Source organism: Bufo bufo, chromosome 8, assembly GCF_905171765.1.
Source record: "Bufo bufo chromosome 8, aBufBuf1.1, whole genome shotgun sequence".
NCBI classification, from domain to species: Eukaryota; Metazoa; Chordata; class Amphibia; order Anura; family Bufonidae; genus Bufo; species Bufo bufo.
The window spans coordinates 33,370,524-33,389,184 of NC_053396.1; the positions used below are offsets into that span (position 1 = coordinate 33,370,524).

At 42.9% G+C, this 18,661-nt stretch overlaps 1 protein-coding gene across 1 annotated transcript in view; it reads left to right on the forward strand.

Moving 5' to 3' along the window:
• Nucleotides 1-12,280: 12,280 nt before the first annotated feature.
• NR5A1 (nuclear receptor subfamily 5 group A member 1) overlaps nt 12,281-18,661 on the forward strand; it is a 250,094-nt gene continuing 243,713 nt past the window's right edge. Inside the window, exon 1 of the mRNA XM_040405831.1 lies at nt 12,281-12,377. The gene's annotated coding sequence lies outside the window, so the exon portion shown is untranslated. The remainder of the gene's footprint in view (nt 12,378-18,661) is intronic.

Consider the following 18,661-nt stretch of genomic DNA (forward strand, 5'->3'; position numbering starts at 1 on the left):
TCGTCTCGACAGGAGGTAGCCGCGAGGATATCTTCTGTGTAAAGTCCTTGCTTAAGAGGTGTCAGTACGATAGGTACGCATCTTTGGTTGCTGAGAGGGATTTCGGGAAGTACCGCTCGCCCGACCCTTATGGTAACTGCAAGATGTCAGTAAGAAGTAAGTTGGTGACAGGCCTGATTGATAGTACAGGATCCCTGAACAAGTCCAAATCAGGGATCCTGGAGGTTGTCAGGGCTTTCTACTCTCACCTCTTGGGTAGGAAAGAATTAGATCGGGACAAGTTTTCAGCTTTCTTGGCTGAGGCAGTTCCCAGGGCAGGAATGAACCCCTCTCTTGCCGTTTTGTCTGAACCAATCAGGGAAGAGGAAGTGAGACTGGCCATTGAAGGGCTTAGGCCCAAGAAATCGCCAGGTCCAGATGGCTTAACATCTGAGTGGTACAGGACTTTCAAGGAACAGTTAGTTCCTCTGTTGATTGAGGTCTTTCCTCGGGCACTTTATCGGGCAATATTCTGTCAAAGGGTAAAGACCCATCCTGTAGTTGAGAATTGGAGGCCCATATCACTTCTCAATACGGACAGAAAGATCCTGGCGAAAATACTTTTCAATAGATTGGTGAAGTTTGCACCGAAGCTTCTTTCGGGGGCTCAGCACTGCACAGTTCCTGGTCGGAGTGCCTTTAGCGCCGTTCTCAGTGTCCGAGAGGCTGTGGAGCGGGGCAGGGCGGGCTTTTGGAAGGGGTTTCTTTTGTCTTTAGATCAGGCTTAAGCCTTTGACCGGGTGAATCACGAGTACCTGTGGTCCGTCCTCTTTCCTCTTGTGGTATGGTCTGCCGGGGAGTTTTGTAAATTGGCTGAAAGTTTTGAACAAGGGGGCTGAGAGTTTCCTGTTGGTCAATGGCTGGTTGGGGCAGCCTTTTGAGGTGGCTTCCGGCGTCCGTCAGGGATGTCCCTTAAGCCCCTTGCTATACGTGTTTGCGATCGATCCCTTCATTAGAAGGGTAGATCGCGGACCGTTGGCGGGGGTGGGGATGGAACTGGCGGGGGCAAGGGGGCCGCCTCTGAGGGTGATAGCGTACGCGGATGATGTCACTATTTTCGCCTCTTCTAGTGAGGAGGTGGGGTGGGTGATGTCGGAAGTGGACCGCTATTCAGAGGTTTCTGGGTCTCGGATCAATCGTGATAAATGTGAGACTCTATGGCTGGGAGAAGGAGATCCTGAGTTTGATCTTCAGGACACTCTCCCAGAGCCTCAGAAAACGGAAAAAGGTTCTTGGCATCAATTTTGGCCAGGATGTGGACTATCATCAAAAAAATTGGGAAGGCAGACTGAAAGATGTCGGTCAAAAGGTGGACCGCTGGAAGGGTTGGTCTTTGACCCTTAGGGAAAGGGTTCACCTGTGTAAAGCTTATCTGATCCCGGTACTATTGTACTTGGGCACTGTTTGTGTCCTGCCAGGGCCTCTCTGGGGAATGGTCTACAGCCTCTTTTTCCAGATGTTATGGGGAAACAGGCTGAACCTAGTCAAGAGAGAGGTCACTTACAGACCAAGGAGACTAGGTGGGTTGGATATGGTCAACCCAGTAGTATTCTTAACGAATACTTTTTTGAAAGCCAACATTGCAAACCTCTGGATGGAGAGGGCTCCTTGGTGGGTAAATTCCTGTAGGGAATGGTTTAGGCCCTTCTTCCAGGAATGGGAGACAGGAGGGCGTGTGAAAGACCTACGCTCGTCAAGGCAGGGATATCTCCCGGCTTATGTTGCCCCGGTTCTGAGAATTATAAGGCGATGGGGGCTTGGGAGAGGGGAGATAGAGACCAGGTCGAGGTTCACCCTTGATTTTAAGGTTCTGTCTACTTTCTTTCAACCTCCGTAGGCCTTGAGGGATTGCCCAAGTCAGGATCTAGAGGGTGAGTTGACCTTATTAAATTCGGCAAGGATCCCCTTGAAAGTTTGGGATGTGGCTTGGCGTTGCTTCCATGGTAAGCTATATGTAAGGGATAATGTGAAGTGTAGAAACTCTGAGGAAAGGTATTGTCCCCGGGAGGAGTGCCGTGCTGTGCTGGAAAGCATGGACCATTTCTTACTTCACTGTCCTTTCAATTTAGAGGTCTACAAAAGGGTGGGATCTTCCATCGGCTGGCCTAGGCTGGCTGCCCTGTCCTATGCAGAGTGGGCCTATGGTGCGTTTAAAGACTTAGGTGGTCGGGACCATTGCACTTTATTCCTAGTCAGCGCAGTGGTCAGGTATCACACTTGGTGCGCAAGGTGTTTAGTATCGACGGGTCATAAAGTTCTCCCAGTGGAGACGGTGTATAGGAGCATCAGGGGTGACCTGCATAAGGTACTCTCTCTTGAGAACGAAAGGTTGGGTCCCCCCCAGGCCTCTCGACTGTGGAGGGGCTTTTGTTTCGGGGTACCCTAACTCAGTAGTCCTCAATCCCGGTGGTGGGCTAGTTTGACACTTTCTTAGCCTTTTGTTTTGTTTTGAGATGAAACATGATGGTTTGGTTTACAGGCACTGAACCATAGCTGTAAAGTTGATTTTGGCTTTAGGTATTGTCTATGTTTTGGCAATGAATTATAAGATAATGGTATGACATGTGTATGATATGTATATATTTATAAATAAAATAAAAAAATATATATATATACACTCACCTAAATAATTATTAGGAACACCTGTTCTATTTCTCATTAATGCAATTATCTTGTCAACCAATTACATGGCAGTTGCTTCAATGCATTTAGGGGGGTGGTCCTGGTCAAGACAATCTCCTGAACTCCAAACTGAATGTCAGAATGGGAAAGAAAGGTGATTTAAGCAATTCTGAGCGTGGCATGGTTGTTGGTGCCAGACGGGCCGGTCTGAGTATTTCACAATCTGTTCAGTTCCTGGGATTTTCACGCACAACCATTTCTAGGGTTTACAAAGAATGGTGTGAAAAGGGAAAAACATCCAGTATGCGGCAGTCCTGTGGGCAAAAATGCCTTGTGGATGCTAGAGGTCAGAGGAGAATGGGCCAACTGATTCAAGCTGATAGAAGAGCAACGTTGACTGAAATAACCGCTCGTTACAACCGAGGTATGCAGCAAAGCATTTGTGATGCCACAACACGCACAACCTTGAGGCGGATGGGCTACAACAGCTGAAGACCCCACCGTGTTCCACTCATCTCCACTACAAATAGGAAAAAGAGGCTACAATTTGCACAAGCTCACCAAAATTGGACTGTTGAAGACTGGAAAAATGTTGCCTGGTCTGAGGAGTCTCGATTTCTGTTGAGACATTCAAATGGTAGAGTCCGAATTTGGCGTAAACAGAATGAGAACATGTATCCATCCTCTGATGGCTACTTCCAGCAGGATAATGCACCATGTCACAAAGCTCGAATCATTTCAAATTGGTTTCTTGAACATGACAATGAGTTCACTGTACTAAAATGGCCCCCACAGTCACCAGATCTCAACCCAATAGAGCATCTTTGGGATGTGGTGGAACGGGAGCTTCGTGCCCTGGATGTGCATCCCTCAAATCTCCATCAACTGCAAGATGCTATCCTATCAATATGGGCCAACATTTCTAAAGAATGCTATCAGCACCTTGTTGAATCAATGCCACATAAAAATTAAGGCAGTTCTGAAGGCAAAAGGGGGTCCAACACAGTATTAGTATGGTGTTCTTAATAATTCTTTAGGTGAGTGTATATATTATAATAATAATAACAATAAAAAAAATATATATATTATAGTATTATATAGTATTATAAATTGTGTATAGATAGTTTGTTTTACGGTCTAGTGGTTTTGGGGGCTAGTTAGGTTGGGTGGAGGGTAAAAGGGGGGAGGAGAATTTAAAAAAAAATATATATATATATAAAATTCATTAAAAAATATATATATTTGTTATGTCTGTCTATCAAGTCGATTAACCACGTCCTACTGGGGAATTGAACTTTGGGACTGAAGAAGCTCGAGGTTTCCTCTTTTGAACTTCTGTTGGGAGATCGGCTTTTTGTCCTATATGTGGGTGGGTGAAGGGTATGTAAATATATGTAAATATGTTTATGTTTATATTTATGTTTGTTTATTTTGCGCTTTTGTAAATATGTAAATAGTGTATGGATGAGTATGAGTGGATATTATGAGTGTAGGGGGAAGGGAGGGGGAGGGTGACTGGTCGGGCTAAGTTATTTTATTGGAAATGTTTTTGTATGATTTCTGTAAGATCTCTGTTAAGTTTTCTAATAAAAAGTCCATATATACAGCATAAGAGCAGATACTGAGAATTACACCCAGAATACAGGACAAGATAATTGGTACTGTGCAATGTCCATATACCGTATTTTTCGCCCCATAAGACGCACTTTTTCCCCCCAAAAAATGGGGGGGAAATGCCCCTGCGTCTTATGGGGCGAATGCTGACATTTTAACATCGCAGTCTGCAATGTACGGATTGTACGAGCGAGCGGTGGGAGGGACTGGGAGGAGGGGCTGGGGGCCGGCAATAGCGGCGGGGCGGTGCAGTCACGGTACTATAGCCCCGCCCCACTCCGCCGCTCCAGTGCTGCACAAATATAATATGTCTTATTCAATTAAAAGTTATTACACATGCCCCCCAACTCCTAATAGTACTGTACATCCTTCCTAATAGCTTCTGTACAATGCAGGCAGGCCGGGCGGGCGGCAGCGTAACTCCCTGATGTCATGTGCCTGCGCCGCCTACTTTATGAATGAAGCAGGCGGCGCAGGCAAGTGACGTCAGTGTGTGACGCGCCGGCCGCCCGGCCTGCCTGCCGGCATTGTACAGAAGCTATTAGGAAGCATGTACGGTACTATTAGGAGTTGGGGGGCATGTGTAATAACTTTTAATTGAATAAGAAATTTTATATTTGTATACTGGGGCGGCGGGGGGCGGGGGATCTGTGGATAACATCCGTGGATGGCACAGTTAAGGGGTGGGGGTCTGTGGATGGCACTGTTATGGGCTGGGGGGGTCTGTGGATGGCACTGTTATGGGGTGGGGGGTCTGTGGATGGCACATATATAACAGTGCCAGCCACAGATCCCCCCTGTGACAGTGCCAGCCACAGATCCCCCCTGTAACAGTGCCAGCCACAGATCCCCCCGTAACAGTGTCCGTCATCCACAGATCCCCCCATAACAGTGTCCGTCATCCACAGATCCCCCCATAACAGTGTCTGTCATCCACAGATCCCCCATAACAGTGTCCGTCATCCACAGATCCCCCCATAACAGTTTCCGTCATCCACAGATCCCCCCATAACAGTGTCCGTCATCCACAGATCCCCAGTAATAGTGCCATCCACCACCATTAGTTCCAAACCCACAAAAAGCACACTTTTTGGTTAAAAATATTTTTTTCTTATTTTCCTCCCCAAAAACCTAGGTGCGTCTTATGGGCCGGTGCGTCTTATAGGGCAAAAAATACGGTATTCACAAAATAAGAGCAAATACAGAGAATTACATCCAGTATACAGGACAAGAGAAGTGGTACCGTGCAGTGGCCATATTTACAGAATAAGAGCAAATACCAAGAATTACACCCAGTATACAGGACAAGAGAAGTGGTACCGTGCAGTGTCCATACACATAGAATAAGAGCAGATACTGAGAATTACACACAGTATACAGGACAGGACAAGTGGTACTGTGCAATGTCCATATATACAGAATAAGAGCAGATACTGAGAATTACACCCAGTATAGAGGACAGGAAAATGTAGGCTAAGGCTGGGTTCACATGGGCGTTGCGGGTGACGTGGGGGATAAGATGCTGGTGCGTTGCGGGAAAATGTGTGATTTTTCCCCGCGAGTGCAAAGTGTTTTAATGCATTTTGCACGCGCGTGAGAAAAATCGGCATGTTTGGTACCCAGACCCGAACCCGGACTTCTTCACAGAAGTTCGGGTTTGGGTTAGGTGTTCTGTAGATTTTATTTTTTTCCCTTATAACATGGTTATAAGGGAAAATAATAGCATTCTTAATACAGAATGCTTGGTAAAATAAGGATGGAGGGGTTAAAATAAAATAAAAAATTATTTAACTCACCTCATCCACTTATTCGCGCAGTCCAGCTTCTCTTCTGTCTTCTTCTTTGATGACCAGGAGGAAAATGACCTGTGGTGACGTCACTGCGCTCATCACATGGTCCGTCACATAATCCATCACCATTCACCACAGGTCCTTTTCCTCCTGGTCATTAAAGAAGAAGACAGAAGAGAAGCCGGGCTGCGCGAACAAGTGTATGAGGTGAGTTAAATGATTTTTAATTCTTTTTAACCCCTCCATCCCTATTTTACTAAGCATTCTGTACTAAGAATGCTATTATTTTCCCTTATAACCATGTTATAAGGGAAAATAATAATGATCGGGTCCCCATCCCAATCATCTCCTAGCAACCATGTGTGAAAATCGCACCACATCCGCACTTGCTTTGCGGATGCTTGCGATTTTCACGCAGCCCCATTCACTTCTATGGAGGGTGCGTTGCATGAAAAACGCACAATATAGAGGATGCTGCGATTTTCACGCAACGCACAAGTGATGCGTGAAAATCACCGCTCATGTGAACAGCCCTATAGAAATGAATGGGTCCGGATTCAGTGCGGGTGCAATGCGTTCACCTAACGCATTGCACCCGCACGGAAATCTCGCCCGTGTGAAAGAGGCCTAAGGAGTTTGGTGGTATGTTCTTAGACCCTTATACCTGTTGGTGGATCCGCCAGTGTTATGAAGAAGCGTCCACCGCCGCTTCTAAATGTAAGACAGCTTCCTTGCTGTTTTACATTTAGACCATTTTCTACTCTTGAAACAGGTGTAGAAAATGATGAATGAGACGGGCCTGCCGCCCATCCCCTTCCCCACCTACTCCACCCACACCTTTTCAGACCTATATAACGAAGAAGGACAGGCACTCACTTTCTTGATGATATGAAGAGACGTTTATTCAACTGATGATGATATTATGCCTTGAATAAACGTCTCTTCATATCATCATGAAAGTGAGTGCCGATCCTTCTTCGCTATATACTACTGGGACGCCTTCCCTGGACGAGTGCACCACGTGCAAACCGCAATGTCGACCCATCTTCTTTCAAACACCTTTTTAGACCTGGCGTGAGTGGGGAGAAGTCGCAGATTATGGCATAAAGGATCTTTAATAAATGGCATAAAGGATCTTTTAAAAAGGCCATTTTCCCTGGGTTGATGGTAGCTCTTAAGGGCATAGATTGGGAGCATTTATTGTCACAGAATTAGGGCTCATGCACATGGCCGCTGGTCGGCTGTTCCGTGCATTGGGGACTGCAATTTGAGGTCCACAATGCACGAGCAACATCTGTGAGGATTCCGCAGATGATTCCAGACCCATTCAACTTGAATGGGTCTGTGATCCATCCGCACCACAAAAAAATAGAACTAGTGAATAGGTCCACATCCGTGATGTGGAGTGCACACGGCCGGTGCCCGCAATATGGGCACAGCCGGGAAACTGTCGTGTGCATGAGCCTTAATACAAAGGATACATTAGAGAGGTTTAACCCCTTTAAGTACTGGCACATTTACATTTTCCTCCCCACATTCCAATAGCCATAACTTTTTAATTTTCCATTCATATAGCCATATGAGGGCCTATTTTTTGCAGGATAAGTTGTATTTTTTAATGGCACCATTTACCGTATTTTTTGCCCTAAGACACACCTAGGTTTTAGAGAACAATAAGAAAAAAAAATAATTTCATTACACCTCAGGTCAGACCACCAATCAGACCCCCAATGTTAATAAGACCCCAATAAGACCTCAGATCAGATCCCCAATCAGAACTCAGCTCAGACCCCAATGTGAATGACCCCCAATCAGACCTCAGAAAAGAGCCCAATGCCTCTCATCAGCCCCCAGTAGCCTCATATCAGCCCCCAGCAGCCTCTCTTCCGCCCCAGTGCCTCTTATCAGCCCTCAGTGCCTCTCACCAGCCCCCAGTAGTGTTATTTGAGCCTCCATTGCCTCTCACCAGCCCCCAGCAGCCTAAAATCAGCCCCCATTGCCTCTCACCAGCCCCCAGCAGTGATATTTCAGCCCCCATTTTTTGCCACCAGTCCCCAGAAGTGATATTTCAGCCCCATCACCCTCATATGGAATAAAATAAAAAAAACACTTACCTCCCCTGCTCCCGACACCGCCGCTCCTCACCGCCCGCGCTCTGTCTTCCTCCTCCTCCGTCTGCTGTGCTGTGAACTGGCGCGCACAGTGTGAGGTCACAGCGCGCCCTCACACTGTACGCAGCCTTTACAGCTGACAGCCAAGGACCAGGAAGCGGTGAGTACAGAGCCTTCACAGATTCCCGCTCCTCCGGTACTAATGAAGCGCTTCCATAATGGAAGCGCTTCATTAGTATTCGCCCCATAAGATGCAGGGGCATTTTCCCCCCACTTTTGGGAGGAAAAAATGCATCTTATGGGGTGAGAAATACAGTGGTATTGCATGCCTAAATGCCTTATATTGGAGAAGGTGAAAAAAATTATGGGGTTAAATGGAAAAAAAAACACAATTATGCCAAGGTTTTTTGGCACGGCGTTCACTGTGCACTAAAAATGGCATAACGTTCTTATTCAAAATTATTACGGAGATACCAAATTTGTATAGTGTTTTTTTTTTTACTTTTTGAAAAAAATCTAAATTTCTATTGCATTATTATTTTCTGACAGCCATAACATTTTTATATTTCTGTCCACAGAGCTGTATGAGGGCTTGTTTTTTTGCGAGGTGAACTGTAGTTTTTAGAGTACATACAACTTTTTTATTACTGTTAGGCCTCATGCACACGCAAATTGTGCGTCCGCTAAAAAAAACGGATGCGGCATCTGTTTTTTTTGGAGGATCCGTTTTTATCCACAGATCCCTTGTAATAAATGCCTATCCTTGTCCGCAAATGTGAAAAAAGTAGGACATGCACTGTTTTTTTTGCTGAAGGGAAACACGGGCAACGGACACGGAACACAAACGGATGAACTATTAGCATTTTTTTGCTGACCCATTGAAATTAATGGGTCCCCATCCTATCCCCATCCAAAAAAAACGGAACGGAGGCCGGGAAAAACAACTGTCGTGTGCATGAGGCCTAATTAAAAAATTTTTTGGGGGGGGGATAAATTGACCAAAAAAATTGCGAATTGTGTGTTTTTTTCTTTTTCCATTACAGTGTTCACTGTGCAGGAAAAAAATATTTTTATATTTTAATAGTTCAGATACTTTTGGAAGTGATTATACCTGTTATGTTTATTTTTTATCGTTTATATATTTTTACATGTCAAATTGGGGGTGATTCAAACTTTTAATATTTTTATGTTTTTTTGTTTTAACTTTTTTTAAACTTTTGATTCCTTGTCCCATACGCTATAATAGAGATCTATTATGATGAATGGCATTCTGACACACTGAATGCTGAACTGTGCACAGCTTAGCAGGCAGCTTACCATGGTTGGCCTGGGAACCTTATCCTGGTGCCCCAACATTGTTATCCTGCTGCTACCCTCGATATTGTGCTGCTGCGCTATACTGCAGAAATAGCGGTACCATACAGATAGTCCCCCACATAGTAATCATGCTTCCCAAAGTCCCAACAATAGTAATAATTTTCTCCCAGAGTGTCCTCATTAGTAATAGTTCCCCCTACAGTGATAAAGCTCCCCAAGAGTGCCACCATTAGTCGCAATGCTCACCATATTGTGCCCAAGAATAATAAAAATGTCCCCATTGTGCCCCAGTAGTAATAATGCCACCATAATGCCTCCTGTATTATAATGCCCCCTGTAGTGTCAGTATGTTTAGTGGCCCCTTGTATAATGCCATTATGTATAATGTCCCCCCCTGTAGTTCCAGTATATATAATGCTCCCCCATATGGTGCCAGTATATAAAATCCACCCCAACCCTCCCTGTTTTGCCAGAATGTGATTCTTGTCCATTAGCCCCCCCCCCCATAATGCCAATATATGTAATGCACCTCTGTCCTCCCTGTGTATATATATATATATATATAATTTTTTTCCTAGTATTATATATATATATAGTGCCCCACTTATAGTGACAATAAATAATGCTGCTCCATTCCCCAACCCCCCTCCCCTGGTAGTGTCACGGCCGTGTGTGGGAGGGAGACACCACACCGGACGAAGAAGGAGAGGTAACAAGGAACAAGGCCTGAGAGCAAGGGAAGAAAGAAGGACAACTCCTAGTCAAATCCCTAGTCACAGTCCTGACTGGCTATCAGTATGAACAGACCCCAAAGGTAGGTGAGTTCATACGCAGGAGTACCTAAAGTCCTTACTCACCCTATAATACCCTGGCGATAGTGACTGGACTGAGACTACCTGTTACTCCAGAAAGGAAGGACGACCAGTCTTCCTCAGGCCTACAACAAATGGCAGGGGAAACACAACAGATAAAACAAAACAAAATGCAAAATGGAAAGGAAACACTTAACTTTCCAGTAGCTATGTCAGCAACAGGAACTCAGCCGAGGACCAAACACCAGCAGACCACAGATACCACTGAAGCTATAAAACGCACAGCATTGTGGGAGAAGCAACTATAAATAAGGAAAGTTAAATGATCACAATAGCAACACCTGGAGGTTAGAGGTGTGGCCAGTATCAGAAACAACACAAACATCATTTGATCCACAAGGAAACCTGTCAGATCAAAGCACGCGTTGCCAGTCTCACAGATCTTCTGTCACTCACTGTCGCGGGGACGTCCGTATGTCTCAGTATGTCCATGACAGATAGTGCCAGTATATTATGCTCCCCCTGTAGTGCTTAGATGATTTCCTAGAACAAAACAACATTAATTCTTAGATGAATGTGTAGACGTCTGGTTCTCACTCCCCTTAATTCCCGTCCTCACCCATCCCATGGTTGAACTTGATGGACTTTTTTCTACCATAGTAACTATTGTAACTATGTAAGTATTTGAGTTTTTCTTAAAATATTGATCTAAGAACTTGTATGTCACAAAATGCAATAAAATATGTAAAATGTATTCCAATTTCGTATTTTCTTTTACTTTTTTTTCAACATATTTAACCATTTAACCAACACTTTTTCAAAATATGTTTGTTTTTTTCCATTAATATTTACTCTCTATTTGTGTTCACACAAAACTAATTAAGGTTTGAATTTTTGCTTGATTTGTCCAATGGACTGCCGATTGCCTTCTATGGAAACTGTGTAATGCCTCATTTTGCCTGCAGTGGTGCTTAGTAACAGGATGCAATGCTCTGTTTCTCCCTGCAGTGGGCGTGCTGGGAGATTAGCAGTGGGCTGATTAGCTCAGCTGCTCTATTACTATGTACTATTGTTTTTGACTAATGGAGCGCCGAGTCAATGGCTCTATCAGGTTCTGATCCAGGGACTCCACGCCTTATTTAATTCTCTTCCTGGCCATACTCCATTGCCAGTTGTTGGCTAGCTGGTTCCCTTGTTCCGGTATTACTATTTGTTCCCAGTGTTCCTGACCCCAGCTTGTGTTCTGACCACTCTCTGTTTCACATTTTGGTACTGCATAGCCCGTCTGGTTCTGGCCCATTTTGTACTTCTCTGCTTTAGTGTTATGCATGTTGTGTGTCTTGTTTGTCCTGCACCTATACTATTGTAGGGACTGTCGTCCAGTTGTGGTTCTGCCATTTAGGGCTTACACTGCAAGTAGGTAGGGAAAGCAGGCTAGGTTCTAGTTCAGGGACTCATTGTCCTCGTCTGTCCCTACCTACAGTCGTTACAACTTGATGCTGGGTTTTCAGCTGATTGTTGATGGTCTCTGTAGTGGAAAACCATGTGATCAGCTTATTGTCGGCAGTTTCTTCTTGACAATCATTTTAATAATAACAATTATATTCACATTCTTAGATTTAGGATTTTTCTTTATCATAAATAGAATGTACTCTGTGGATTTTATTTTCTTTATTTTCTTTAAACTTATTTTTTAAAACAGTCTTTTGTTGTTTCCATACAATATGCTTTCCTGAGAGGAATTTTCTTTTTTTTTTACATGATCACGTGTTTGTAGGGACCAATGAGGTAAATAATATAAAACTGAGTTATTAAAAGGGATTCGAAGCTTTACACTTTCACTCATCACAACTAAGAGCAAACTGCAAAACAGGATTTGTGTGTGCCCTCCATAACATAAATCAAGGCTATCTTTTCTTTTCTTTTCTTTTTGATGGTATGGAACAATTAGAGTAAAATATTGTTTCAAGTTCTGCTGTTTGGCAGTTTCACTTTGTAAGCGATAACGAACAGCTTCAGATCTGGACATACTTAAAATCTCCTTCCAAAGAAGAACCGAAGAACCCTAGAAAGTAAGCTAACTTTATTTCATTCTTTTTTTATTATTATTACGCTTCAATACTACATTTATGTATATTTTGAATAGAACCTGTTACTCTCTGAAATTTCTAAGCTTAGATAAAAGTGGTGGATGGTCAGTTGCGTTCAAAACAGTCTAGTTTCCTGTTTTTCGTATTGAGTGCTTCAATAATCGGCTAATGCGGTCTCCAGTTTGGCGGCGAAAGGCATAATTTGTAATGGCTTTTGAGGAGGAGAGGAGTACCGTAAGTTTCAGACGTTTACAGACTCCTTATTTGATTTTATTCAGCTGCATAATACATAACACGAAGGGCCTAGGTCGAATTAAATTTTAAAGGTTTATAAAATAATATATAAAAATAATGATTAAAAACAGACAATATGAAAGGCATCTTTAGAACTGGGGATGTGTTATAGGTGTACGCACATCTTTTTTTAAGCTTGTATGTATTTAACAAGCTTTGGGTGACCAGGATAAGAACAGACAATGGAGTGATACATAGATTTCTGCCATATAAGGACAAATCAGAAGGAGGGCAATACGACTATTAAAGTTGTTTCCATAGTATTCTTTTTAAACAAGGACATGCAGAAACTAGAATATTTAGCCAGAAAGTGAAGTATTATAATTATAATATGCAGACACTTATTCTTTCAGCGCATCAATTAAAAATTCAATAGATAAAATGAAATACCCATATAAAATCTAGAAAAGTAAAATGAAATCACTAGTTCAATTAAATAAACCTACAGGTCAATATATATGGAAATGCAAACTGTTCATTGCCATTAGATATGAGTAGAGAGATGACTATATGTCTAGTGGAGCCCTATTGTAGAGTAGGTAGAACTATCGACACTGATGGGTTAATCCTATGAACTAGAAAATAAAAATAAAAAAACATTTAGGGTATGTCCATAAGGGGCGTAATTTGAGTTACATGTGTATTTGCCACAGAGTTCACCCTATGCATTGCAAAGGTTGATATCCACAGTGGAAATATGCAGAATAAATTGACATACTGCAAATTTCAAATCCACAGAGCAGGTCAACTTGCACTGCAGATTTTAAAAAATATCATCCACTTTGCCAATACTGTAAAATGATGCAGATTCGCTGGATGCAAATCTGAAATGTTTCAGTCCCGGGTGTATGTCCAGTGGCGAAAATCCTCTTCTTTTGTTTGTGAAATCCAAGAGATCACATTCAGAACATGACTTTTCGTGAGAACTGGAAAACAACAACAACGAAACATTTGTAAAGCGCTTTTCTCCCGTAGGACTCAACACACTCTTCAGCTATCTCCTGCTCTGCCGTGCTGGTGTCATGAATTCATTAACAATATAATGTCTCTGCAATGGCAGAAAAGTTTGGCCCTGGGTTTTAGCATCGAAATCAGTTCTTCCTTTAGCGATTAACCCTTCGCGCCCCTCCTAAGTTTTTGTGTTGTTCACTCAACACCCAAAACTACCATGCCTATGCTATCAAATGTTTTTGGAATTTTGTGGATTGAAATTCACACCAGTAGATACCAGAAGAACGATTCAGGATGTTATTTCAGACATGAGCAGCCGCCATTGCTAAACTCACGTGAGGATATCAAGCTGCCAAATCTATTTCTTCTCCAATACACAAAAAAAAGGACTAATTTGGTTTGTCAATTGTTATTTCAGTAAAAAAATAAAGAAAAATATTTTCTTTGGAAAAGGTCATGGTATTTTGGGTTGTGTGAAAAATCTAAATGGTTAGTGATCCCTATGTGAAATGTCTTAGGCCCCTTTCACACGAGCGAGTTTTCCTTGCGGGTGCGATGCGTGCAGTGAACGCATTGCACCCGCACTGAATCTTGACCCATTCATTTCAATGGGTCTGTGTACATGAGTGTTTTTTTCACGTATCAGTTCTGCGTTGAGTGAAAAACGCAGCATGTTCTATATTCTGTGTTTTTCACGCAGCCCTGGCCCCATAGAAAGGAAAGGGGCTTCGGTGAAAGCACTTTCTTGCGGATGCAATGCGTTTTTCACTGATGGTTGCTAAGAGATGTTGTTTGTAAACCTTCAGTTTTTTATCATGCGCGTGAAAAACGCATCAAAACGCATTGCACCCGCGTGGAAAAAACGGAACAACTGAACGCAATCGCATACAAAACTGACTGAACTTGCTTGCAAAATGACGCGAGTTTCACTGAACGCACCTTGAACGCATCCGGACCTAATCCGTCACGCTCGTGTGAAAGAGGCCTTAGTGAAAGCCAACATATTAAGAAATTTACAATGAAAAATACATAAATCATTTTTCCAGACATTGATAAAATTAAAGGAGTTTGAAATGCCGAGATGGGAACGACTGCAGTACGCACTGGCCAGGTGAAGCAGAGTTTAGGGTGCCTACACACAATGCGGATTGTGTGTGTTTTTTCAGTGCGGATTTAAATGCGGAAAAAACACAGCATAATACAGTACACTTTGCTTTTTTTGTAGCACCAAAACACACCATAAACACAATAAATAATATGGATTTATGTGTGTTTTTTGTGTGGTCTTGGTGTGGATTTCATGTGGATTCTCTGCACATTAATCTGCACCGTGTGCAGGTACCTTTAAGGAAACCCAAGTATGTCGGCACAACTCTGTTTCCATAAACCCTACAGCAGCACCGCAAGCTACGCTGTTTCTGTAAATTGGACTTGGTACTTACTATGGTTATTCCCATCTCAGGCTTTTATGGCCTTTTACAACTCCTTAAACCCTTTCCCGACATGTGCCATAATAGTACATCACATGTGGGGTCTTTAAAGATGGTGTCTACTCTGGAGCAGAGCGGGGCCATAGCAACCGAATGACTGCTGTTTCACACAGCAGACACCACTGGTTAATGTCTGCGATCGATGATAATGCCGATTGCCGATATTTAACTCCAGAGATGCAGCGGTGAAATGTGACCATCTGAGATTGCAAAAACCCAGAATCGCACAATCCTAGTGAGGATTGGGGGAACCAGATGGTGTGTGCAGCAGCCTCGGTCCTCCTGAATAATCCAAGGCTGCCGCACATAGTGTCCTATGGAGATCCTGCCTATGGCAGGGCTCCATAGGAATATAGTGAAAGTCTTATAGACTCCTATGCTAATGCATTGAGGTCTTTAAGAGAAGTAATCTGATAATTGATTATTCAAGTTCCCTAGGGGAACTATTAAAAAATAAAAATGTTTTTAAAATAAAAAATTATATATAATAATTCAAATCACCTTATTTTCCAAAATAAAAATAGATAAACAATAAAAAAATAAACATGATGGGCATTGTCAAGTATGAAAGCAACAGTACTATTAAAATATACACTTCACCTCCCAAAGCAAAAATGTAATAAAAAGTGATCAAAAAGTCATGAACACCCCAAAATGGTATCAATGAAAAAAAAAAAGTTTTTTTTCCAAGGTTTCTTTTAGTTTTTTCAGTAGTAACACGCGCGAAAAACTACACAAATGTAGTTTCGCCGTAATTATGCTGACACGGAGAAGGAAGAGCACAAGTCAGTCTTACCGGATAGTAAACGCTGTAGAAACAAAACCCATTAAACTGTGGGATTTTTTTTTCAGCTTCTCACTACATCCTATGCAATATTAAATGGTGCCATTAGAAAGTACAACTTGTCCCACAAAAAACCAAGTCCCCATGCGGCTATGTGAATGGAAAAATAAAAAAATCTATGGCTCCAAGAAGGCGAGGAGTAAAAAACAAAAACTCAAAATTGCTGTGTCGGCAAAGGGTTAATGATGTTTTTTATCTCTAGTTCCACTTTCCTTCAGCAGTATTTATGAATGTGGCCCATTATATGCTGGAGAAGCTAAGAATGTAGTAGTGGAAGGAAGAAATCTCTCCATACTTGTCTGTATTTGATGAACAGAAGGGTGGTGGGCAGATGGGAGATGAAAAAATTCCACAATTTCAGGATAATTGTGGTCCATACATGCCAATGTAATTTACAACTATTACAGATCTTCTATTTGAATTGTGTAACAGCTGTGGATTTTCTTTTCTATCCTATCAGGATTCGAGGAGAGATTTCTTTGGTTTGCTACTTCAATATTTTATGTAGGCTTAGTATAAATACATGACAAGGCATGCCACTTTTAAGGTGATATCCACATATGTAATTTGTATAGAAAATGCAAAAGGCCACCAACATTTCCCCCTTCATAAACTCTCCCACAAAGCTTTAAAGGGCATGAATAACCTTGATTTCTTATTATTAAGTTGATATACTGCAACATATACTTTTTTTTAATGTTTTTATATTCTTTTATATATTCTGTTTATTCATTATTATTTTATTCTGAAGAAAAGAGAGAAAATCCAGCTCTTGATAGCAGGGAATCCTTTATTCACAGCGGTATAAAAACGTCCACATACGCAGGGCAGTTGATTTGACTGCCCTGCGTATGTGGAAGTTTGTATACCGCTGTGAATAAAGGATTCCCTGCTATCAAAAGCTGGATTTTCTCTCTTTTCTTCAGTTTTGCATCAGCCGCGTCCAGGCTTCCTATCCGTGCTCTGGCAGGAGAAGCAGGTGAGAGCTGCCTTTTTCCTTCAATTATTTTATTCTATATACATTGTTACAGGGCAGCTATCTTGCCCAAGCGATGAGCAGCAGGTCCTGGGGTTTGTGTTACAACAGATGCTTGGACATAGGGAAACAGGAGACGGTCTCTTTTGAGCATTCCTTGTGTCTTATGCAAAGGAGAAGGTGAAGTGTCTTCACCATCTATTGCCAACTGAATGATATGGTGTTATCTGCATCCAGCTTCATATTAGAGACATTACCTTTTATTAAAAAGCTGCATTTCTAAGCACATGGTGGCCAATGAAAAAAAAAGTAGATGCTCCCTCTGCCAGCAATTGCTCTAACCCATGAGTGCCTACATAAAAAAAAAAAAAACTACAAACCTTCTGGCTCATATTACATTGCTTACTGTCATAGCACATTGCTTACTCTCTGCGCAGCAAAAAAAAGGTCATCCCACCAGTAGCACACCCCTAAAATACTTCAAAGTATTTTCTGTTCCTCCAATAATCACTTCTCCAAAGCAGCACATCCAACTTTTCTCCCCAGCTGCACACCCTCTTTTTCTTCTTTCTCTCCTCCAACTGTGCATCCCCCCCCCCCCACCTCCCCCTGTTCAGCTGCATATCCTCTTCTCCCCTGAAGCACACCTATATTTTCCACACAGCAAACATCCTCATTTTCTACCAGAAGTACATTCTGCCGCCCCAATACACACACACGGACACCTTCCTCTTCCAAATGCACGTCCTCCTCTCCCTCCAACTGCATACCCTCCTTTTAGCAGCACAACCTCCTCTTCTTCCCAATTGCTCACCCTCCTCTTCACCTCAGCTGCACATCCTTCTCTTCTACCCAGCTGCACATCCCACTCTTCCCTCAAGCTGCACATCCACCATCCTCCCCACCTTTCCTGCCAGCATGTCCTTTTCTCTTGAGCAGAACACCCTCCTCTTCCTCTCAACTGCAGATCCACCTCTACCCTCTAGCTGCATATTCACCTCTACCCTCTAGCTGCACATCTACCCCCAGCCTGCATTTTCCCTCCAGCAGCACAACCTCATCTTCTTCCCTGTTACACACCCTCCTCTTCCCCTCAACTGTACATCTTCCTCTTCTACCTAGCTGCACATCCACCCACCTCCCTAGCCTGCATGGCCTACTTTTCTCTCCAGCAGAACACCTTCCTTTTCTCCCTTAAATGCACATCCTCTTCTCCCCCTCAGCTACACATCCTCCTCTTCTACCCTGTTGCACGTCCACCTGCAGCAAGGTGCTGAGGAGCTGGTGCAGAGGATAGGAGTGGCAGTGGCCCTGATGAAGTGTTGTGTCACAATGTACTCCTTTAGCAAATGTTGTGCCCATTCACAAGAAAGGTAGTAGGGAGGAATCGGGCAACTATAGGCCAGTAAGCCTGACATCAATAGTGGGGAAATTAATGGAAACCATACTTAAGGAGAGGATTGTGGAACATCTAAAATCCCATGGATTGAAAGATGAAAAACAGCATGGGTTTACTTCAGGGAGATCATGTCAAACTAATCTTATTGATTTTTTTGATTGGGTGACTAAAATAATAGATGGAGGAGGTGCAGTAGACATCGCTTATCTAGACTTTAGTAAGGCTTTTGATACTGTCCCACATAGAAGGCTTATCAATAAATTGCAGTCTTTGGGCTTGGACTCCCATATTGTTGAATGGATTAGGCAGTGG